Source organism: Triticum aestivum, chromosome 1D, assembly GCF_018294505.1.
Source record: "Triticum aestivum cultivar Chinese Spring chromosome 1D, IWGSC CS RefSeq v2.1, whole genome shotgun sequence".
Classification (NCBI taxonomy): domain Eukaryota; kingdom Viridiplantae; phylum Streptophyta; class Magnoliopsida; order Poales; family Poaceae; genus Triticum; species Triticum aestivum.
Genome location: NC_057796.1, coordinates 212,289,350 through 212,313,735, shown reverse-complemented (window position 1 = coordinate 212,313,735; position 24,386 = coordinate 212,289,350).

The following is a 24,386-nucleotide window of genomic DNA, read 5'->3' as shown; positions in this document are numbered from 1 at the left end:
TCGGGCCTCCGCCTCCCGCTCGGCCCGCCTCCTCTTCGCATCCAGCCCCGCCACCTCGCCGGCACCGCCATGCCCGCCCGAGCTCGGGGCCGAGCTCCACCGCCGCCACTCGCCGCCTTCGCCCCGCGCTGCCACCGACCACCGCCGGCTCCGCCGTGCGCCGCCGCTGCGCCGTCGTCCCGCCACCGGCAGCCGCGCCGGCGAGCGCCGCTGCCGGGTCGTCGCCGCCTCGTCCCTGCCATCTCCGGCGAGAATCCCAACCAAACGCCTCCCCGCGCGCCCTCGTCCCCGGATCGCTCCATCCCGGATCCCCTCGTCCCGTTTCCCCGAGGTCCAATTTTTCACTAAGTCCCCAGATCTGCTACATTTTGTGCACTTGTTCATGATGCCATAACTTCTTGCATGTAGCTCTGTTTTCTGCGTGTAATATATCAAATTGTTCATTGTGAGATGATATTCATTTCATTCCATTGATCCATGCTTCTTTGAGTCCATATGGATGCCCTAATCATCGTTGCAAGAGTGTTATATGATGTTAACTGCTGTTTGTTAATAGAACTTGGTGATTTATCTTTTTCATTGCATTTTATATGTGCATCCTATGAGCTTGATGTCTACATGAGTTTTTGAGCTACACCATGCCATCTTTAAGATGGTGCAATCCATGTATTTTTTTAAGTCTTGTAGTGAGTGCATCAAGCTTGTGAAGTAGGGCACTTGCTGTTATTGTTTTGCTAGGCTGATTATGTTATATCATGATGCTATGTAAACCTGCTACTACAAGTCTTTCTTTGCATAATCTGCAGATGTTCACTAAGGATGTTCTATTATACATGTTATTCTCTATCCTCCATGCCCTTGGTTGCATTTATAGCCTATTGTAGCTTGTTGTAATCTTGCTCTCAAATTGCTAAATAATGTTGCTGTCAGCCTGTTAACATTAAGTTCAGTTTTGCCATGTGATTTGCTAGTGATTCATACACCCTATGACTATGCAATTGCCATGTTTAGCTTCATAAATGTGTATTCATACGGTTGGTTGACTTCACAGGCCATGAAATGCTCTATGGTGAGTGGTACAAGCTCACCAACATGCCTACTTATCGTTGTTCCTGCCATGTACTGTTATTCTGAATCTGTCATATCACTTCCCATGTTTGCATGGATGCTACCATATTTTCTGTTGATCTTTGAAATAAGTTCAGTAAGGGAGATTTGTTCTTTATCTTTACTATTAGCATGCTATGCCTTTGTTTGCCATGATAGCTTGCTGTAACATGTTGTTTGATAGCTCTAAACATTGCAACCTGATGTTATTTCTGTCATGCTCAGTGATTTTCTGCTAAGTCTGTGAACTGTTATTATTTGCAATCTTGTCATGTCCTTTTGAGCATGTTCTAGTGATTTCTGGAGATAGCTCAGTGTTCCTATTTTCTCATGCTTTACCTGTACATCATGTACATGCCCTTTTTTCATGTTGGGGTGCTGTAGCATGTTGTTTTGATGCTTGCTAGATGCCTAATTGCTATTTTGGACAGCTTGTCCTTTAAACTTGTTTTATGTGTATGTGTTGAACCGTTGCTCCGTTTTGAGTGTGCTTTATATGAAACTTACTTAGAATTGCATGTAGTTTCATCTTATCATGTTGAATACTTGTTTTGAGAGTGTTTGCTTGATGGTTGTATGCATTTTGCATCAATGACATGTTTGACTTGTTTTGCTCATATCTTCTAGGCCGTAGCTCCGAACTAATTGAACTTTATATGTAACTTGACTAGAATTTCGTGTAGATCATCTTGGTGCATCTTAACTTGCTGTTTAACAACTTGAACATAAGGTTTATTCAGATCTGGACCAATTTCGAAATTTGCAAATGAGGTTACCGGATTTGTTATATGTTGTTTCCGGCCTCATTTAAACTTGCTTTGATGTGTTGCTCTTGTATGCATCCTCTCTTGCCATGAGTAGCTGCATGTAGCCTTTGTCATGCATCATGCTTGGTTGTGCATCATGCCATGTCTATGTGTTGTGTGTTTACCTTGTTGTTTGCTTCTTTCCGGTAGTGCTTCTTCTCGATAGTTCCCGTTTCATATCGACCGTGAGGATTCGTTCGACTACGCTTGGCTCGTCTTCGTGGCTTCATCTTCTTCATGGACTCATTCTTCTTCCTAGCGGGATTTCGGGCAAGATGACCTTCACCCTGGATCTCACTACTATCATTGCTATGCTAGTTGCTTCGTTCTATCGCTATGCTGCGCTACCTATCGCTTGCTCTTCAAGCCTCCCAAATTGCCATGTCAGCCTCTAACCTTTTTCACCCTTCCTAGCAAACCGTTGCTTGGCTATGTTACCGCTTTGCTCAGCCCCTCTTATAGCGTTGTTAGTTTCAGGTGAAGTTGAAGATTGCTCCATGATGGACAGGATTATGTTGGGATATCACAATATCTCTTATTTAATTAATGCACCTATATACTTGGTAAAGGGTGGAAGGCTCGGCCTTATGCCTGGTGTTTTGTTCCACTCTTGCCGCCTTAGTTTCCGTCATACCGGTGTTATGTTCCTTGATTTTGCGTTCCTTACGCGGTTGGGTGATTTATGACACCCCCTTGACAGTTCGCTTTGAATAAAACTCCTCCAGCAAGGCCCAACCTTGGTTTTACCATTTGCCTACCTAAGCCTTTTTCCCTTGGGTTTCCGGAGCCCGAGGGTCATCTTTATTTACCCCCCTGTCGGGGATATATCCCGCGGTATGACCCGGCCGGAATTGGCGACTCACTGGTGACCCGCCCGGAGCTTGGCGATTCACAGATAACCTACCCGATCTTGGCGACTCATTAGTAACCCGGCGGACGGGTCAGATGGACAACAAGGCTCAAAGCCCAGAAGGCCGGCTCATGTTATGATGGGCCGGATTAAGAGGAAAGGGATGACGAATATTTCCTTTACAAGGAAACAAGACCCGGACTTGTAATTAACTTGTAAGAGAAGATAGACTAGTCCTAGTCCTACTAGGACTCCACATGTAACCCGCCCCTCTAACTTATATAAGGAGGGGCAGGGCACCCCAAAGAGGGACAAGCAACAAGAAACAATCTCTAAGGCTAGACACAAAGAGCCGGCTTACCGGCGACTCTCTCATGAGCATAATGAGACCTAGCCTCAAACAGCATGTAGGGCTATTACCGGATGATGTTTCCCGGGGCCCAAAGCTGTCTAAACCCTTGTCTTGTACGTTGAACCGCTCTGCGTCTCTCATCCCAATCAACCCCTCTCAAGCTACCACATAGATGCGCTGGCCTCGCGACTAAGTCCTGACACTAAGGACATCTGCCGTGACAATTCCACGACAGTTGGCGCCCACCGTGGGGCTTCGCGCACGGTGGTGTTGAGTTCTTGGAGGGATCTTTTCCAGGAATCGAGAAGCTCGCGATTATCGGATGAGAAAGCGCCGGGACGGACAGCCCGCAGGATAACCCGGCAGTAGACAGCTGTGGACAGACAGCCTCGGACACAGCCGATAAGAGAATTTAGGGTTGCGCGCGTGGCCGCACCTGACGAGGGGATCCATCTGGATCGATTTCCTCCGCGGTGTTCTACAAAAGTCGCCGAGACCGACAGGAAGATTCGCCTTGGCACCGTTGCAGAAATCTACCAAAGGAGACTCGTTTTCCGGGTCGGAGGCAGAGTTCGCTGTAGCCGTGCGTGGACAGTCAAGAAAATACAGCCACATCTTACCATCTACGGATAAGTACACACAACCTGAATTGTTGCTAGTACTGGTACATGTCAGATCAAGAAGGTTCTCCCAAAAGGAGTCATCCATAGTTTGCTACGTACAGACCGGGTCAAATCAAAGGAAAAAAAGAGGGACACGGATCAACTTCCACCACTGCTACAGCGTATTGCCGAGATGGACAGGGGTTCAGAGGAATTTTTTTTCTTTGGTTAAGTGGTATGCCGTACGCCGTGGAATCGGTCCAATGGCAAGTCTCCGCCGAGAAAACAGATCTCTGCTAACCGTTCCAAAATACTACTAGTATCATGGGCATGGAAATAAAAAAGGATACAAAAAAAATCAGAAGGAAAGATGCGGTCTGCCAGGTTGGAGTGCTACTAGTATACGTGATTTTGGAAAGTACTACTTGAGTACATCACGAAAAAAAAAACCATGGGGGCGCTAGTAGGACTAGCTACTACTATTACAGAGCAGGGGTATACGCCCGTCACATCTTTTCAAGGCTGCTAAAAAAAGGGTGCCAGGCTACCAGACAAAATTATCGGGGCCGGTGTTTGACGAAAGGTAAATTATTCATGAGCATGCGCCAGCATCATTTTTATTGGCGTTCGTCTGTGCCGTGCAACTTCACGGACACGCGTGTAAGCCGCCGTCCCCCATAGTCCGGTCTACATCAACATACGGCCGACTCGCCCGCCCGTGACGGTTTACAACACCGATGCCGACTCTCCCCGTCACACCGGCTTACAATACCACGGTCGACGCATCTGTTGTCCGGGCGAATCAGGTGTTATCCCTCCAATGTATTTTATCAGTACATGTTAATTCATCCGACAACAGTTACTCTGGCCTGTAATATTTTTATGTAGGACGGCTATTAAAAGAAAAAGGGGTGGTATTATACCGCAGAGGCATGTCCGGCTGTGCCGCGCAGCTTCACGGACACGCGTATCGCGGTCCGGTTTACATCAACGCGCCGGCCGACTCGCCCGTCCGCACCGCCTTACAACACCACGGACGAATCGCCCGTCCGCCCTCGCGGCCGGTTCATGCGTCCGCGCCGGCTTACAACGCGGAGGACAACTTGCTCGTCCGCACCGGCTCACAAACACCGTGGCCGGTTTATCTGTCTGCTCCCACGGCCGATTCACCCGTGAAAGGTTTCAGTTTCACTTAGTGATCATCAACTTCATGGCGGATTATTTTCGGCCGAAACACATCAGGTGATATCCATCTAAAATATATTTTTAGTACATATTATTTTTGTCAAAGAATAGTTTATGTTTGCCTTGGTCTGCAATATTGCTTATACAGGGCAATTATTTATGACAAAAAGTGATATTATACTGCGGAGATGGAGGCACGCCAACATCTTTTGGCACAGGTGGTCTTCGTTATTCAACGGACCCTCGCACCGGCTTACAACGCCGTAGCCGTCTCTCGCGACCGCGCCGGCTTACCACGCCGTGGCCGTCTCTCGCGACCACGCCAGCTTACAACAAGGAGGACAACTCACCCGTCCGCACCGGTTTATAACGCCACGGCCGACTCATCTGTCTGTGCCGCCTCTGATGTTACGATCGTCTTTACCGTCCGTCTCTCGCGGCCTGATCTACATCAACACACCAGGCCGCACTTGGCTGGATGAGTTGTTTATTGATTATGAGCAAGTCACTACTTGGGAAGCCCGGTTTTCTTCCAACAAACTGGAGGCAAATTATCATATATTATCAGCCGTCGTCTGCACTGGATTGTTCAATGGGCAGGTGCACGAGTCGCCGTCACTACAGTTTGGTTAAACTTCAAACAGCCAGTTGGAAGGAACCATTGGCCGAGTTGCTGACACGGCTCATACGGGATCATTTATAACCCGCCGCAGTCACCTTAACCTTCCGTGGATACACATCGTGTTATCAACACCAATGATATACAAGTTATGCCGGTTTATATCATGGTTAAATATGGAGAATCTCAAGCCAACTCCTCGAGTCATCTTGAGACTCGGGGGCTACAGTGACATGACTCGTGAAGCCCGGGTCGTTGGAGGGAATGATAACCCGGTTCCGGAGGCTGCTACCATATTGATGAAACTTTAAAGGCCGTCAGAAAATTGCCGGTTCAAATAAAGATTCCGGTTTAAAATCCGGTTCAAGAGATATCTTTCTCCCGCAAAGTTTTGAAGCTCTCAAATCCGGTTCAATCGTCCGGCTCAAGGTAAATTTGTATCTTATAAAGCTTTGAAGCTCTTAATATCCGGTTTACAAATTTCCGGTTCAAAAAGAGGTTATCTCTCGCAAAGTTCGAGTTCTCAGTAAATATTAAAGGGACCAAAGAGAGTCTGTTACAAAGCACAACTCAAATATAGGTACCCTGCTTTAATGACCATTGGGAGCTGATCGTATTTGAATTTAGCTTAACCCTTTTGGTGTGACCCTGATCGTATTCGAATCAGAGTCGTTAAATATTCTCATGATCACCAGGGGGCTTCCTGTTCAAACATAGGTCGTATTCGAACCAAAGAGAACATAGCTGTCGATACCCTTTTGATCGGCACACTGCCGAGCTCATTGGGGAGTTTCTTGGTCATATTTGAACCATAGCTCAACCCCCTTTGGGAACCGACGTGGATCGTATCCGAATCAGCGTCGTTAAACAACTCTCAAGGTCATTTGGGGGCTTCCTGTCCAAACATAGGTCGTATTCGAACCAAAGAGAACATAGCTGTCGGTACCCTCTTGATCGGCAACGCCAAAGCCACTGGGGGCTATATGATCGTATTCGAATCTTAGCTTAACCCCTTTGGGATGGTTTTCTGATCGTATTCGAATCAGAAGCCTCAAAAATTTTCGAAGTCTCTTTTTGCAAACAATTTTTGGATTTTATTTGAAGCTCTTTTTTTCATATCTGAAGTGTATATGAGTGGTTGCTATTTAACCCGGCTTGATTTTCGATGATAAATCGCCAGCTTATGACAATCATCATCTAAGTGGAAGCATTGGCTTCTAAGGATCGGGTTATCACCCTTACTGCACAGGTCATGTAAACCGGCAGTACAAATTCAATATCACAGTGGTTATATGTGAGATATTATGACCCGCCCTGCGGTAAACCGCCAAGGGATCTTGTGATCTACTTGTGTGCAGGATAAGACTACATTTGGGTGGTTACCCGCCCTGGCTTTTAACGTTAAGTCGCCAGGACATATGTTGTTTGAACTATGTGCAGGATTTACAGGGCTATGACTTACATAAATGATTAAGTTCAAGCCCATCATCAAAGATTGAACTTGGTGTCTCAAAAGGGTTATCAATTCTTGGTTTTCTCAAAGGCTATAAGCCGCCGGGTTGTAAAAATTCCGGCTTACAATGGAGGCGTAATAAATCGCCATCAGCCAAGAGCCGCCGGGTATTTAAACTCCGGATTTACTTGTCAATAGATAAGGTATTTGGAATCTTTAAATAGCCAAACTTGGCTGGATTTTCATTATGATTTGAATGATTGAGGTTTTCAAACCGGGTTAGTCAGATCTTTAATAGCCAACATGGCTGGATTTTTATTATGGTTATCAGAAACTAATATTATGATTGAGGTTTTCAAAGTCGCTTCAGCGCAATGGCTATTATTTTATCAATGGATATGATTTATTCTACAATGGAAGGAATAGTCCCGAGTCGCTGCAGGCTTACAACCCGGCACTTGGGGGCTACATTATTCAAATTGAGATTACATCAAATGTGCAAGTCCCATGTCACTGCCAGCATGCACCATGGCACTTGGGGGCTAATGCAAGTTTACTTTTTATTGGCCTTGTTGAAGACCCGACTCATCATATTATGATAAACCGGCCCTTGGGGGCTACCAATTGCTCCTGTCAACAATTCAAGGTACATAAGTCTTAATCCATTATATTGAAGGATCCACTGTTTAGTTGGTAAAGCACAAAGCTCTTAACCTTGTGGACGTGGGTTCAAGCCCCATGGTGAGGGTTACATCATATGATTATTTTCAATGAAAAGTCCCAGCTCAGTATTATCTTACTAAGCCGGCCCTTGGGGGCTACACATTGCTGTTCAAATTTACATGATCATATTTATAAAGTCCCTGCTCATTATTGCATAATGACCCGGCCCTTGGGGGCTACACTGGTTGAAGTTTTTGAGAATCAGGCAATTACAAGTCCCAGGTTGCTGCAAGCATGACAACCCGGCACTTGGGGGCTACATAATATGGAATATTCAGTTTTTACTAGTGATTGGGATGAACAACATGGATTTCTTCAAAGTGGCAGTATTCATATTGAAGCAAGTCTTAAGCCATCGCTTTGTTCTGCTCAAGACTTGGGGGCTACAGGTATTATATTATTATCAAAGAAATATCTTCAATTTCTCTGTTTTGAGCAAAACCAGATTGATCCGGTGTCACCAATCATTATGACCCTGTGTCTGTAAACCGGCGTCATTAACAATCATAAACCGGCGTCGGCGACAATTATGACTTGGCATCATCTATTTATAACCCGGCAATTTTGGTACTCATAAACCGACAAGTTTTATATCTTTAAGCCGGATGAATATAAGTTGAATATTTGAAGACCAATATTTTTGTCAAGTCAGAGCATTGAAAGCCGATTCAAGTGGATTGTTTCTTACAATATTTCTCTACAAGAGACCAATGCCAGCAAATTGACTCTGAAGCTGGCCTATTGACCCGGATTTCTCAAAAGAAGTATCTGGATTTTTTGCATTCACAAAGTTTGAACATATCTACTAAAGGAGATTTTCTATGAGTTCATGGGCATGTATCAAGAAAGAAATGACAAGGATTTAAAGGTGATCAGGTGCCGTCTTACAAAATTTAACCCGGAGCACAACCTATCAAGTTTGTTCTTGTGTTTATTTTACAGGATTAGTTTAACATGGATAAATCCAAATTAAACTGGGGGCTAATGTCGGGGATATATCCCGCGGTATGACCCGGCCGGAATTGGCGACTCGCTGGTGACCCGCCCGGAGCTTGGCGATTCACAGATAACCTGCCCGATCTTGGCGACTCATTAGTAACCCGGCGGACGGGTCAGATGGACAACAAGGCTCAAAGCCCAGAAGGCCGGCTCATGTTATGATGGGCCGGATTAAGAGGAAAGGGATGACGAATATTTCCTTTACAAGGAAACAAGACCCGGACTTGTAATTAACTTGTAAGAGAAGATAGACTAGTCCTAGTCCTACTAGGACTCCACATGTAACCCGCCCCTCTAACTTATATAAGGAGGGGCAGGGCACCCCAAAGAGGGACAAGCAACAAGAAACAATCTCTAAGGCTAGACACAAAGAGCCGGCTTACCGGCGACTCTCTCATGAGCATAATGAGACCTAGCCTCAAACAGCATGTAGGGCTATTACCGGATGATGTTTCCCGGGGCCCGAAGCTGTCTAAACCCTTGTCTTGTACGTTGAACCGCTCTGCGTCTCTCATCCCAATCAACCCCTCTCAAGCTACCACATAGATGCGCTGGCCTCGCGACTAAGTCCTGACACTAAGGACATCTGCCGTGACAATTCCACGACACCCCCCCCCCGGGCCAGTGCTCCTCTGAGTGTTGGTCCAAACTAGAGCCCTTTGCAGCGCCCCCTCAAGGAAACTTGAGGTCTGGTTTGAGTTGTACGGATTGCTCATCCGGTGTGCCCTGAGAACGAGATATGTGCAGCTCCTATCAGGATTTGTCGGCACATTCGGGCGGCTTTGCTGGTCTTGTTTTACCATTGTCGAAATGTCTTGTAAACCGGGATTCTGAGACTGATCGGGTCTTCCTGGGAGAAGGAATATCCTTCGTTGACCGTGAGAGCTTGTGATGGGCTAAGTTGGGACACCCCTGCAGGGTATAAACGTTCGAGAGCCGTGCCCTCGGTTATGTGGCAGATGGGAATTTGTTAATATCCGGTTGTAGAGAACTTGACACTTGACTCAATTAAAACGCATCAACCGCGTGTGTAGCCGTGATGGTCTCTTTTCGGCAGAGTCCGGGAAGTGAACACGGTTTTTGGGTTATGTATGAACGTAAGTAGTTTCAGGATCACTTCTTGATCACTTCTACCTTCTCGACCGTTCCATTTGCTTCTCTTCTCGCTCTTATTTGCGTATGTTAGCCACCATATATGCTTAGTCGCTGCTGCAACCTCACCACTTATCCTTTCCTTACTGTCGTGGAGTTGTCACAACAGATGTCCTCATGCAAGGACTTAGTCGTGGAGCCATCGCAGCTAGGAAGCTTAAAGGGGTTAAACGGGACAAAGGACACGGAGATTATACTGGTTCGGCCCCTTATGTTGAAGGTAAAAGCCTACGTCCAATTGAGGTGGTATTATTTAGGGTTTCCATGACCAGGAGCTTAACCGCTATGCCTGGCTATCGATCTGATGTTGCCTGTCCTGAATCGCCGTCGGGTCGTCCCTTTAGAGAGGTTGACGCCCAGCGGCTCCCAGAGTTCCAGCTGGCTCATAACAGTGTACGGCTCGGACTCTTAACTATCCTTGCCTTACACTACAAGTCTTGCCATGGCGGCGGTTTATCACTACGGGCCTTAAGCCGCCTCCGGGTCTTAAGCCCATTACTGAACCGCCATCCTCAAGCTTGGTGCTGGGCTTCACATGATGATCATTATGACGTAACCCGGCCCCTCCTGGGCGGGTGACTCTAATGGTTATATCCTCAACATTAGGCCCGAGATTGATTTGAACCGGTTCATGTCAATCTTCAATACCTTTAAGAAAAAATCTTCCGGCTTCTGCTTGCGCGAAGGTTATGACCCGCCGTGACATCATCTTCTGGATTCTTGGTAACCCGCCATGACGTCATCTTCCATTAAATTCATTTTTTATTCTGTCATATCCCAACAGATCTTATCTTAATGACCATCCTGAGAATCGAGGCGTTTCTGCGGCAAGATAATCATGTCTTCAACCTCCTCGTTTCTCACGCCCATTTACCAGCCGTCCTTATAAATAAGCCCGGCCCATAAGCCTTCCGTCACTCTTCTCGATCCATCGTCTTCCTCCTCTGACGCCCCAGAGCTCGAGCTCCGCCGCCGCCGCCGCGCACCTCATCTGCATCGACCAAGGCCGCTGCATCAACCTGTCTTGACCAGAGAATCGCGGCGCACCTCCGCTGCCCATCAGCACCAGTAAGTTCTTGCCGTCCCGTACATTAGATCCGCATTAGGGTTCGCAGGTTCTCCATGTTCTTCACAGTTCATCGCGATTCCTTCACAGTTCTTCCTACACGGTCCCCTTGGATCCAAAAATAATACAGAGCTCATGCGGTAGTTGTTTCGCACCCATTTCCAACATTAACACATCCCTTTTACTTGCAAAAAGACCTCCTTAGAACTCATGAACTCCTCTGTACCAGTTTTTAGGTCTAGAAATTTTTCCTTTCTGGACGATCGTTTGATCCAAAATAATTTCTGTAATCTGTGAAACCTGTTTATGCAACACTTAGGCAAAAACTGCATCTGTTAACCATGGCGGGTCATATCGCCGGCTTAAAAGAAACCCTGCTTTGTGAAATCTCCGGCTCACTCACAATAGAGTTAAATAACTTAAATTGCTTAAGATATCCACGGCGGCTTAAATAACCTGACACAGTTAGTCATATATCATTAGGCCCCCTCATAAACCGCCATTTTGAATACTGAACCGGAATCTTCCTCCGGCTTAAATTTGAACCGGGAATTCTCTTTTGTCATAGGCTTCCATTTTCCACAATGCCGCCCAAGGCTCCCAAAGCGCCCATTACGTGCAACTGGGTGAGATCCAACATTACTGATAGCACCTTAGATGACTTCGTAAAAACGGGTTACCTGCCTAAGAAGGACGTCATGTCCTACCGAGCTCCTGACCCGTCCGAAGAGAGACATCAACCAAAGGACGGAGAGGTTGTCATATTTGCTGACCACATGAGCTGGGGCTTTGCTCCTCCTGGCTCAAAATTCTTCAGAGATGTTCTGCACTTTTTCGATCTGCGACCTCAAGACATTGGACCCAACTCCGTGTCAAACATTTGTAACTTTCAAGTGTTCTGTGAGGTATACCTTGGAGAAGAACCCAGCCTACTACTCTTCAGGGAGTTATTTTACCTGAACCGCCAGAATGAATGTGCCAACGGGCCTAGCTTGGAACTTGGTGGAATCTCAATCCAACGACGGAGAGATTGTCTCTTTCCTTATGCTGAGCCGCCAAGCCACCCGAAGGACTGGAACCAGACATGGTTCTACTGCCAAGATACTTCTCCGGCTGATGAGAACCCTCTGCCCGGTTTTCGCGCCTTGTGTCTGGAGTCAAATCACCCTCTGCCAGACAAATTATCTCAAGCTGAGCGTCAACCGCTTATTCCCACCATCAACAAAATCAAAGCTCTTCTGGGAAACGGCCTAAACGGCGTTGATCTAGTCTGGGTCTGGATTGCTTGGCGGGTGATTCCTCTAAGCCGCCGCCCCGGCTTAATGTGTAATTACACGGGCCGGAAGGATGATCCTCTTTGGCACAGCCCCAACGACTTACCTGTGGACGTCGTTGATGACATGACCAAGTCTCTTCTGAACAAGAGCTTAGCAGATTGCGGGAGGACAGGCCTAAGCCCCTTCTGCAAGGCTAACCCGGCCCCGGCGGTAAGCTATTGACCTGAACTCCTTACTTTTCATTTTAACAATTTTTGTCTTAACTTCAAGAAACCTTCGTTGCATTTTACAGGCTAATGACAAATTCTGGAAGGTCGGGTATGACCATGAAGCTGCTAAGAAAGCCAGAAAGGCTAAAAAAGCCGCCAGGAGAGCCGCTCCCCGCAAGAAGGGGAGTAAGCCTAGTGCCTCGGACCTGCTTCACCTGGACGACACCTCCGAGTCAGAGGTAGCCCTTGATTCTTTAGGCTCCTTTTTTAACCGTCTTATTGACACTGATTATCAGCAGGAGGATACCGGAGCGAGTAACCCGGTGATTGAAGAGGTAACTATACTTTCCTCCGACTCGGAGCCCTTGCCAAGACTGAAAGTCCGAAGAGTAACCCGGAAAGTAAGATTTTCACATCCTTTAGCTTATCAAGTTCCTCAATTTCTTTTGAAGCGACAGATTCATGAGAGTCGGAGGCAGACCCGGACTAGCAAGGACGCAGACCTCTCCTCCGGCTTACCTGAAGCATCAAGGAAGCGCCGGACCAAGGTTATCTCCGACTTATATCCTTTTCATCCTTTGGCAGGCGTCACTCATCAACCACTCAATTCTTCTGTTTCAAACTATCAGGGAACTTCACCTTCCTCCGGCGACTCCATGCAATCTAACTTGCCGGCCTTCAAGACCACCCCCGGGTAATGATGATCAGCTTACTTTGTGCTTACCTTACTCATGGTTTTGCACTAACTCTTTGACTTTCAGTGTACAAGTAAAGCCCAGCAAGAGGGCGAAGAAGAATAAGCCGGCCGAAGAGTCGGTCCTAACTGAACCGGAGGCTTCTGCTCATGAGCCGCCGTCTGCCTCAGCTCCTGAAACCACCACTGCTCCATCTGAAGAACAAGTCGTGGAGGGTTCTGATAATCCGGAGATCCCCAGCCCGGCTCAACCGGCCGATGATCCGGATGTTGTAATCACCCGGACAGAGTTTGTCGAGCCGGGGAGACCCACTGTGTTAGCCAGATGCTCTGCCAAAGAAGAACTGCTGGAACGCCGCAGGGTCAGGCTGGATATCACTGACTATGCTAATTTGAGCATTGGAGATATTGTCTCCGGCTATGTTAATCAGGTGAACAACAGCCGGGACCTGGAAATTGACATGGTGAAGCAAATCCAGCAAAAATCTGAGGTATGACTCTCTTGCTTACTCCATAGTTACCCTTACCATGCCAGCCCCCAAGTCTATGGCTTATGATAAAATATGTTGTAGACTTAATACCGGCTTAATAACTGCTGCAAGAAAACCGGCTTACCTGGTACCACTCAAAGGCCGGCTTAAACAGCATAGTTAACCCGGTTCTTTCCTTACTTTAATCAAGTATTTTGAACAGCTTTACACATTAGCCCCAAGTGCCAAGTACCTTTGTCTACAAAGTGCTTGGGACTTATTTTCATGAACCGGTACTGTAAATAGAGCTTCTCAGCATACATTAGCCCCCAAGTGCCAAGTGGCTTTGCTTGCAAAGTGCTTGGGACTTTAATATTGCATGATAATCACCCAAACCGTAACCCGGAAATTGTACAGGCCGCCTGTAAGAAATTTGAAGCAGAAATCTCTGATCTGAAGAACCGCCTGAAGACTCAGGAAAGTGAGACCCAAAAGGCCAATGCCAAATTTGAATTCGGTGTGTCTGTACAAGAGAAACTGAAGACAAAGTTTGAAGCAGAAAGAAAAGCCTGGGTGGATGAGAAGACTGCCTTGCTCAGCCGGGCCGAACAAGCGAAGGCCGCTCTTACTGAAAGAACCGCCGAACTTTCCGGCTTAAAGCGTCATGTATCTCAGATGGTCTCCGCAATCTTCGGTAAGTTACTCCGTAAGTTTCTAACTAGTTCACACCATTCATTTCCCATAAACCACACCATTGCCATCAGCTCACCTGACTTTGTCATGCAGGTCCCAGAAGTTCCAATCTCAATCAGAACGTGCTGACCAAGCTGAAGGCGGTTTATACCTTGGTAGAGCAACTTTACACCGGGTCACAACGTGCCTTAGCCGTTGTGCTCTGTCAAACGAGGTTCCCACTCACCTGGCAGACGTACTTAGGCGGCTTGCCATACTTCCTCAACGCTTCCAAGAGCTGAGACGGGCTTCTGCAAGAGCCGGAGCTATAGCTGCTCTGAGCCGGGCCAAGGCGTTTCTACCGGAGCTAGACCCGGCCGACATCGCTCTTGGATACCCCAGCTTGAAAGAAGACGGCACCCCCTTTGACGAGAAAGACTTCGCCGCCTGTGTGAAGAGCGTGCGCCCGGTGGCCACCTTGATTGGGAATGACACAGACCTTACCAAGTATCAACCGGGCTATGACGCGGAGAATCAGAGGATCCCGACTCCACGCTATGAAGCAGTCAGCCTAATCCCTCCGACTCGTAAGCATACCTTCGCCCCTGAAGTTGACCCGGCCGGGTTAATTGATGATGAGGCTCAATTTGAAGCTTTGAGCGGCATTGACTGGAAATCATCAACCTTCCAGGTCATGGAAACAACCGGAGGAGCGGAGAGGGATGAGCCGGAAGCTTCAACCCAACAAGCACTTTAATTTTGTAGGCGGCTCATGGTTATGCCTTAAAAACAATGCCTCGCCTTTTGGACTCGGGGAGTCCTGTAATAGAGTAGGACAAACACTTAATTTTGTCGTGCCATCGTGCACGTGTGCAGCGCTCAACTCTGTTTAGGCTGCTTTTTTATATTCCTCTAGGTTATGTTTGATCATTTGCTTTCCTTAAGCTTAAAGATCTGTCTTTAATTGTCCTGCATAGAAAACAAATCACAAGTCTCTAGGCGGCTGCAAGCCTTCAAGTACACTTCCGGTTCATGTAACCCAAATAATAAGGTTGAGAACTCAACGCCGGTTCACCAACACCTATAATGCTTATTGTGTGCTATCAACCTTATTAATCAAAGTTAAGCCGGTGGAAAAAGAACCACCCTTGAACACTTTTGATATGATCAAAAGAATTTGTTGCAAACCAAGAGATCAAAAACTTAGGGGCTTCTGATTCGAATACGACCAGAGAACCGTCCCAAAGGGGTTAAGCTAAGATTCGCATGCGATCATATAGCCCCCAGTGGCTTTGGCGTTGCCGGTCAAGAGGGTACCAACAGCTATGTTCTCTTTGGTTCGAATACGACCTATGTTTGAACAGGAAGCCCCCAAATGACCTTGAGAGTTGTTTAACGACGCTGATTCGAATACGATCCACGTCGGTTCCCAAAGGGGGTTGAGCTATGATTCAAATATGATCAAGAAAAACTCCCCAATGAGCTCGGCAATTTGCCAATCAAGTGGGTATCGACAGCTATGTTCTCTTTGGTTCGAATAGGACCTATGTTTGAACAGGAAGCCCCCAAGTGATCATTATTATTAACGGCTAGATTCGAATACGATCATAAGCCGGATCAACCTCCAAGTGACCATGTAAAGTTGTAATGGAAATAACAATAATACATTTACCTTTTGGAGGAAAAAAGGACAGATGTCCTGCTTTATTATTTATCACAATATATACATGGCTATAGAAGTATGTACATTATGAGAGCCGGTGGCTCAAGTGTAATAAGGCCGAAGCTGAGCTATGTTCCACGGCCGACGGGTCTCTTCCTCCGACTTATGTGAATCTTTGTGCTCCCGAACATCGATAAGGTAGTATGACCCGTTGTGCAAGTTCTTGCTGACCACAAAGGGCCCTTCCCAAGGCGGGGATAACTTGTGTGCGTCTGTTTGATCTTGGATGAGCCGGAGCACCAGATCACCTTCCTGAAAGACCCTGGACTTAACCCGGCAGCTGTGATAGCGACGCAGGTCTTGTTGGTAAATCACCGAGCGAGCTGCTGCCACATCACGCTGTTCGTCCAACAAGTCCAGAGCATCTTGACGCGCCTGCTCATTATCCTCCTCAACATAAGTCGTCACTCGAGGCGAGTCATGACGGATGTCGCTAGGGAGGACCGCTTCCGCTCCATAAACCATGAAGAAAGGCGTATAACCCGTAGACCTGTTAGGAGTAGTATTGATGCTCCATAACACGGAGGGTAACTCCTCCACCCAACAACCCGGCGTCCGTTGCAAAGGGACCAAAAGCCGGGGCTTGATGCCCTTCAAGATTTCCTGATTGGCTCTCTCAGCTTGACCATTGGATTGAGGGTGAGCCACTAATGAAACATCAAGCCGAATATGCTCTCGTTGACAAAACTCCTCCATGGCGCCTTTAGACAGATTGGTACCATTGTCAGTTATAATGTTGTGTGGAAAACCAAAGCGAAATATCACCTTTTTCATGAACTGAACCGCCGTGGCTGCGTCACACTTACTAACCGGCTCTGCCTCAACCCACTTTGTGAACTTGTCGACCACCACCAAGAGGTGGGTCTTCTTATCCTTGGACCTTTTAAAAGGCCCAACCATATCAAGTCCCCAGACCGCAAATGGCCAAGTGATTGGAATCATCCTCAACTCTTGAGCCGGCACATGAGCCCATCGTGAGAACCTCCGACAACCGTCACATTTACTGACCAAGTCCTCTGCATCAGCATGAGCTGTCAGCCAATAAAAACCATGACGAAAAGCCTTGGCCACAAGGGATTTTGAGACGGCATGATGGCCACAATCCCCCTCGTGAATCTCACGTAAAATTTCTTGACCTTCCTCAGGGGAAACACAATGCTGGAAAGTTCCAGTGACACTGCGACGATGCAGCTCGCCATTGATAATTATCATTGACTTAGACCGCCGGGTTATTTGTCTGGCCAAAGTTTCATCCTCAGGCAATTCTCCCCGGGTCATGTAAGCCAAGTATGGTACTGTCCAATCTGGGATAATGTGGAGAGCCGCCACCAACTGTGCTTCCGGGTCAGGAACAGCCAAGTCTTCCTCTGTAGGCAACTTAACAGAAGGGTTATGCAGAATGTCCAAGAAAGTATTAGGCGGCACCGGCTTTCGCTGAGAGCCCAGCCGGCTTAATGCATCAGCTGCCTCGTTCTTCCTGCGATCGATGTGCTCTACTTGGTAACCCTGAAAATGTCCAGCAATGGCATCAACTTCGCGGCGATAAGCCGCCATTAGGGGGTCCTTGGAATCCCACTTGCCTGACACTTGTTGGGCCACTAAATCTGAGTCACCAAAGCACCTTACCCGGCTTAAGCTCATCTCCTTAGCCATCCTAAGACCATGGAGCAAGGCCTCGTACTCAGCTGCATTGTTAGTACAGGGAAACGTCAACCGTAGCACATAGCAAAACTTGTCACCTCGAGGGGAAGCTAATACAACTCCAGCCCCCGAGCCCTCCAATTGCCTGGACCCGTCGAAGTGAATAGTCCAGTATGTATTATCCGGTTTCTCTTCAGGCACCTGCAGCTCTGTCCAATCGTTGATGAAATCCTCCAATGCTTGAGATTTGATAGCAGTGCGTGGCACGTATTTTAGACCATGAGGCCCAAGTTCTATAGCCCACTTAGCAACTCTTCCTGTGGCTTCTCTGTTTTGGATGATATCTCCTAGGGGAGCAGAACTAACCACAGTGATAGGGTGACCCTGGAAATAATGCTTAAGCTTCCGGCTTGCCATGAATACCCCATAAACAAGCTTCTGCCAATGTGGATACCGTTGTTTGGACTCAATGAGTACTTCGCTGACGTAGTAAACCGGCCGCTGAACCGAATACTCCTTACCCGTTTCCTTACGCTCCACCACCACAGCCACACTGACGGCTCGTGTGTTAGCGGCTACATACAGCAATAAAGGCTCCTTGTCAACAGGAGCAGCAAGGACTGGTGGCTCAGCTAGCTGTCTTTTCAAATCCTCAAAAGTAGCATTAGTAGCATCATTCCAGATAAAGTCATCTGTTTTCTTCATCATCTGGTACAGTGGCATGGCCTTTTCACCCAACCGGCTTATAAACCGGCTCAAAGCAGCGATGCGACCCGCCAGACGCTGGACATCGTTTATGCACGCCGGCTTAGCCAGTGAGGTGATTGCCTTGATTTTTTCCGGGTTAGCTTCAATGCCTCTGTGAGAAACCAGAAAACCCAAGAGCTTGCCTGCGGGAACACCAAAAACACACTTGGTCGGGTTAAGCATCATCTTGTAGATTCGGAGATTATCAAAGGTCTCTCTCAGATCATCTATCAAGGTCTCCTTCTCCCTGGATTTAACCACGATATCATCCACATAGGCATGAACGTTGCGCCCAATCTGGTTATGAAGACAATTCTGCACGCAACGCTGGTAAGTCGCCTGTGCACTCTTGAGCCCAAAAGGCATAGACACATAACAGAAGGCTCCAAAGGGAGTGATGAACGTTGTCTTCTCCTGATCCTTAACTGCCATTTTGATCTGATGGTATCCAGAGTAAGCATCCAAAAAGCTTAAACGCTCACAACCTGCCGTAGCATCAATAATTTGATCAATACGGGGGAGAGCAAAAGGATCAGTCGGACAAGCTTTGTTTAAATCCGTATAGTCCACACACATCCGCCAGGTGCCGTTCTTCTTGAGCACGAGCACCGGGTTAGCTAACCATTCTGGATGAAAAACTTCAACAATAAACCCGGCCGCCAAGAGCCGGGCTACCTCCTCACCAATGGCTCTCCGCCTCTCCTCATTAAACCGCCGGAGGAATTGCTTGACCGGCTTAAATTTCGGATCAATATTGAGAGTGTGCTCAGCGAGTTCTCTAGGTACACCCGGCATGTCAGAAGGTTTCCATGCAAAGATGTCCCTGTTCTCACGGATGAACTCGATGAGCGCGCCTTCCTATTTCGGATCCAGATTGGTACTGATGCTGAACTGCTGAGATGAGTCACCTGGAACAAAGTCAACAAGTTTAGTCTCATCAGCTGACTTAAATTTCATTACCGACTCATGCTCCGTGGTTGGCTTTTTCAAAGACGTCATATCTGCCGGGTCAACATTGTCCTTGTAAAACTTCAACTCCTCTGTTGCACAAACAGATTCAGCGTAAGCCGCGTCACCTTCCTCACACTCCAAGGCTATCTTTCGGCTGCCATGAACCGTAATGGTCCCATTGTGACCCGGCATCTTGAGCTGCAAATACACGTAACACGGCCGTGCCATGAACTTGGCGTAAGCCGGCCGCCCAAATAAAGCATGGTACGGACTTCTTATCTTAACCACCTCAAAGGTTAGTTTTTCCGCCCTGTAGTTGTACTCATCTCCAAAGGCTACTTCCAGCTCGATCTTACCGACTGGATACGCCGACTTACCGGGCACCACCCCATGGAAAACGGTATTGGACTGACTGAGGCTCTTATCAGTTAATCCCATACGACGGAAGGTCTCATAATAGATGATGTTGATGCTGCTGCCTCCGTCCATGAGCACTTTAGTGAATTTATATCCCCCAACCTGAGGGGCCACCACCAAGGCCAGGTGACCCGGATTATCGACCCGGGGAGGGTGATCTTCCCTACTCCATATGATAGGCTGCTCAGACCATCTTAAATAGCGGGGAATCGCCGGCTCAACAGCATTTACAGCCCTCTTATGAAGCTTCTGATCTCGCTTGCACAGGCTGGTAGTGAACACATGATACTGTCCACCATTGAGCTGCTTTGGATTGGTCTGGTACCCCCCTGCTGCTGCTGCTGATTACCCTGGCCAGATTGCTGATTAAAACCCCCTTGGAAACTCTGAGAATTGGGATTTGAGCCGCCGCCTGGGCCATGAAAACCACCGGCGCCTGAGCCGCCGCCCGGGCCATGAAAACCGCCGGCGCCTGAGCCGCCGCCCGGGCCATTGTTGCCATTAAAAGCATTGGAATTTTTAAAGGCCTTCATGATTGCGCAGTCCTTCCATAGATGAGTGGCCGGCTTCTCCCTAGAGCCATGCCTTGGACAAGGCTCATTCAACAACTGTTCAAGCGTCGGGCCTGACCCGCCGGCTCGGGGAGGTGGTCTCCCCTTACGTCGGTGGTTGCTACCCTGTGAATTAGCGTTGGCCACAAACTCCATACTGCCATCAGCCTTACACTTGTTACCTCCCTGGTTTGCCGGGTTATGCTGAGGGCCCTTGCCATTGCCATTCCGTTTTCCCTTCCCTGTCCTTTCATCATCCGACGTGGGATCCTTGGTACTATCAGAGTCGGCGTACTTGACCAGAGCCGCCATCAGCGTACCCATATCATTGCAATCGCGCTTGAGCCGCCCGAGCTTCATCTTCAGGGGCGCAAAACGACAATTCTGCTCCAACATTAAGACTGCAGAGCCGGCATCCATCTTATCAGATGAATGTATTATCTCTTTGACCCGGCGAACCCAATGGGTTGTAGACTCACCCTCCTGCTGCTTGCAGTTAGTCAAATCCACAATTGACATAGATTGCCTACATGTGTCTTTGAAGTTTTGGATGAACCGGCCTTTTAGCTCTGCCCATGACCCAATAGAATTAGGTGGCAGTCCTTTCAACCAAGTGCGGGCAGTTCCATCCAACATCATGGTGAAGTATTTGGCCATTGCCGCTTCGCTGACCTCTAGCAACTCCATAGCCATCTCGTAGCTCTCGATCCATGCTCCAGGTTGTAAATCAGCCGTATAATTAGGCACCTTCCTAGGTCCCTTCAAATCCTTGGGCAGACATTCATTACGGAGAGCCGGCACCAGACAAGGGACACCTCCGGTCCTCGTAGGTATACCCGCCTCTATAGAAGCCGTCGGACAAAACCGGGAGGGGCTGGTAAGCTGTTAACTGAGGCGCCTGCTCTGCCTCTTGTCGTGCTCTGTCTTGGTCTACTACGTTAAAGGCTCCGTTATGAGCCGGGCCGTGGCCCGCTGGCAAGTCACGGCGCCGGACGTTGCTTGAGCCGGTCGCTGAGACCATGTGTCTGCTATAACTTGGGCTCCGGCCTGGACGAGGGGTTGAATGAATCCTGTCCCGGCTATATGAATATGCCTCCTGTTGCGCCAGAGCCATCTGGAGAAGTTCTCTAACCCGACGGGTTTCGACCGCCGTTGGAGAGTCGCCATCGATTGGGAGAGCCGCCAGTCACGCCGCCGCGGCGACCATGTTTTCCAATGGGTTGGCATAATGACCCGGTGGTATTGGCACGTACTGAGGCGGGGTAGTGTTCACACGGGGAGGCCCCATCACTTGCGGCTGAAGCGGCGTTCCAGCCCCGGGTGCCGTGATCTCTGGCGGGTTACTGGGCCCTGCACCAGGCGTGTTGAAAAGGTTTCGAGGATCATAAACCAGAGGGAGTCGAGATTGAGCCTTCTGATGCCTCCTTCTCATGATCTCATTGGATGCGTTCTGGTCCATCGTAAGCCGGAAAGACTGCGCCTGAATCAGCTGAGTCTGGGCGTTGAGAGCCGCCCGCTCTGCAGCCATCCTGATCCCTTCCGCTGCTAGATCTTCCTTGGCTCTCGCTATATCCAGCTTTAACTGTGCCACCTCTGCATCATGCTGAGCTTGATCCACTGGGACGACCGTAGCAGTTAACAGGGCTGTCATCTTATCTGTGAGATCCATCAGCGCCTGAGCCGGCGAGTGCGCAGGGCCTCCTGCCCCAGCAGCGGGGTTTTGAACAGGTTGTTCGCCGGCCATGAAGATCCCGACCCGGCTGGGCGGCTCAAAGGGGTCCGGAATACTGTCGCCATCGGAGCCGCCCCTGAGCCTGCCATCTTGAAGTTGATATAATGAGCTGGTCTCGTCTGTAGACGACCCGCCGTCAGAGCAAGCGGCCGTCTCATCGCCAGATCCAGATTCTTCAGAGAGTCCTCCATGGACGCATCCCACGAAAGCACGCTTCAAAGCAGGCAGAGTCCGGGCGGGTCTTGCACGCTGAGCCGTCTCGATGGGGTCGGCGCAGTGGTCCGGCTCAGGGCCCGGCTCGCCAATCTTGCCAATGAAAATGTGAATTCCGCCGAAGGGGACCCGGTACCCATACTCGATTGAGCCGGCGTCGGGGCCCCAGCCTGCATCGTTGATGTAGAGCTTGCCGCGACGACTCTTGGTCATCCGGCCCACAGCGTATCCCTTGAGCCCTTCGAAGCTGCCCTTCAAGAACTCAAATCCACCGTGCGCTGGCCCCACGGTGTGCGCCAACTGTCGTGGAGTTGTCACGGCAGATGTCCTCGTGCAAGGACTTAGTCGTGGAGCCATCGCAGCTAGGAAGCTTAAAGGGGTTAAACGGGACAAAGGACACGGAGATTATACTGGTTCGGCCCCTTACGTTGAAGGTAAAAGCCTACGTCCAGTTGAGGTGGTATTATTTAGGGTTTCGATGACCAGGAGCTTAACCGCTATGCCTGGCTATCGATCTGATGTTGCCTGTCCTGAATCGCCGCCGGGTCGTCCCTTTATATAGAGAGGTTGACGCCCAGCGGCTCCCAGAGTCCCAGCCGGCTCATAACAGTGTCCGGCTCGGACTCTTAACTATCCTTGCCTTACACTACAAGTCTTGCCATGGTGGCGGTTTATCACTACGGGCCTTAAGCCGCCTCCGGGTCTTAAGCCCATTACTGAACCGCCATCCTCGAGCTTGGTGCTGGGCTTCACGTGATGATCATTATGACGTAACCCGGCCCCTCCTGGGCGGGTGACTCTAATGGTTATATCCTCAACACTTACCCAGTAAGCTTTGCTAGTCTTGATACCCATGGCAATGGGATTGCTGAGTCCTCGTGGCTCACAGATTACTACAACAATAGTTGCAGGTACAGGTCTTGCGATGATCTTGACGCGAGAGTGATGTTTACTTGTTTGGAGTTCTTCTTCTGCTTCTTCTTCGATCAGGGGATAGGTTCCAGCTCGGCAGCCTGGGCTAGCAGGGTGGATGTCGTTGAGTTTCTGTTTGTGTTTCATCTGTAGTCGGATGTGGCTCTTGTGTATGATGTTGTTGTATTCATGTGGCATTGTTTGCCTCTTGTATGTATCCCCTACTATTATGTAATGGTACGATGTAATGATATCCACCTTGCAAAAGCGTCTCCAATATGCGCTTCTATCCTTGGTGGGACCTTCGAGTTCCTTTAGGATAGGGTCGCATATTGGGCGTGACACAAGCCCCTAGCCAACTCGTAAGTGTCCGGACACAGTAATATACCCGGCATTTTTACTTTATTGTTTTTAACGTGCTGGATCACGCACTTGCAGCCCGGCCCAATCCAACATCGCGCTGTCCTCCTCTTCGGAGGGGTCGCTAGACCCGTCGGTGATGAACAGCACATCCCTTCCGACGGCCTCCTCCCCCAAGGCTGCGGACAACACCGAGGTGTTGTCTCGAAGGATCCCAGGCCCGGGAGAAGCTCAGGAGGCCGTCCGGTGGTGCCAGAGGGTGAAGCCGAGGCTTCCAAACACGTGGGGGAGCAAGCCCCCATGGACACCGATGATGGGGGCCGCATCCAATTCGGCCCCCAGCCGCATACAGCTCCGGAGACCCAAGCGGCTCCGAATTCAAGCAGGCCGCCTCTTTCGAACGAGGGAGGCGAGCCAACCCCGCCGGTGACCTCTGTCCATACAGAGGCACTGGAGATTACTGGAAGCGCTACAAGGCACTTCCATTATGGAAGAACACCGTACTCTTATGAGTACGGTGATTGAGAAGGTCTAGTCCGCCAAAAGTGGACTGACCGAAGCCTGCACTAGCCTTCTAACAGGCTTTGAGGTAAGTAATTGTAAAAGAATGTCACAATATAGACAGTAGCCCCTGATGCTCTGTTCGGTGTTCGGAAAGAAAAGCCGAACAGAGGATCAAAATAATTTTCGCAGGAGTCTAACATAAAGTGTCTATGTGAATGAGCAGGCGTCGCCGCTGGCTACGACTGCTCACACTGCAGAGGTCTCCGGACTGAAGCAGAAATTGGAGCGGGCCGAGGAGGAGCTCGGCCTCGTGAAGAAGCAGCTGGAGGACAGCCAAGGTATGCAGTAACCTGCGTGTATATACGGGAAGGATGAATGGTTCGGGCTGACTATTGTAGT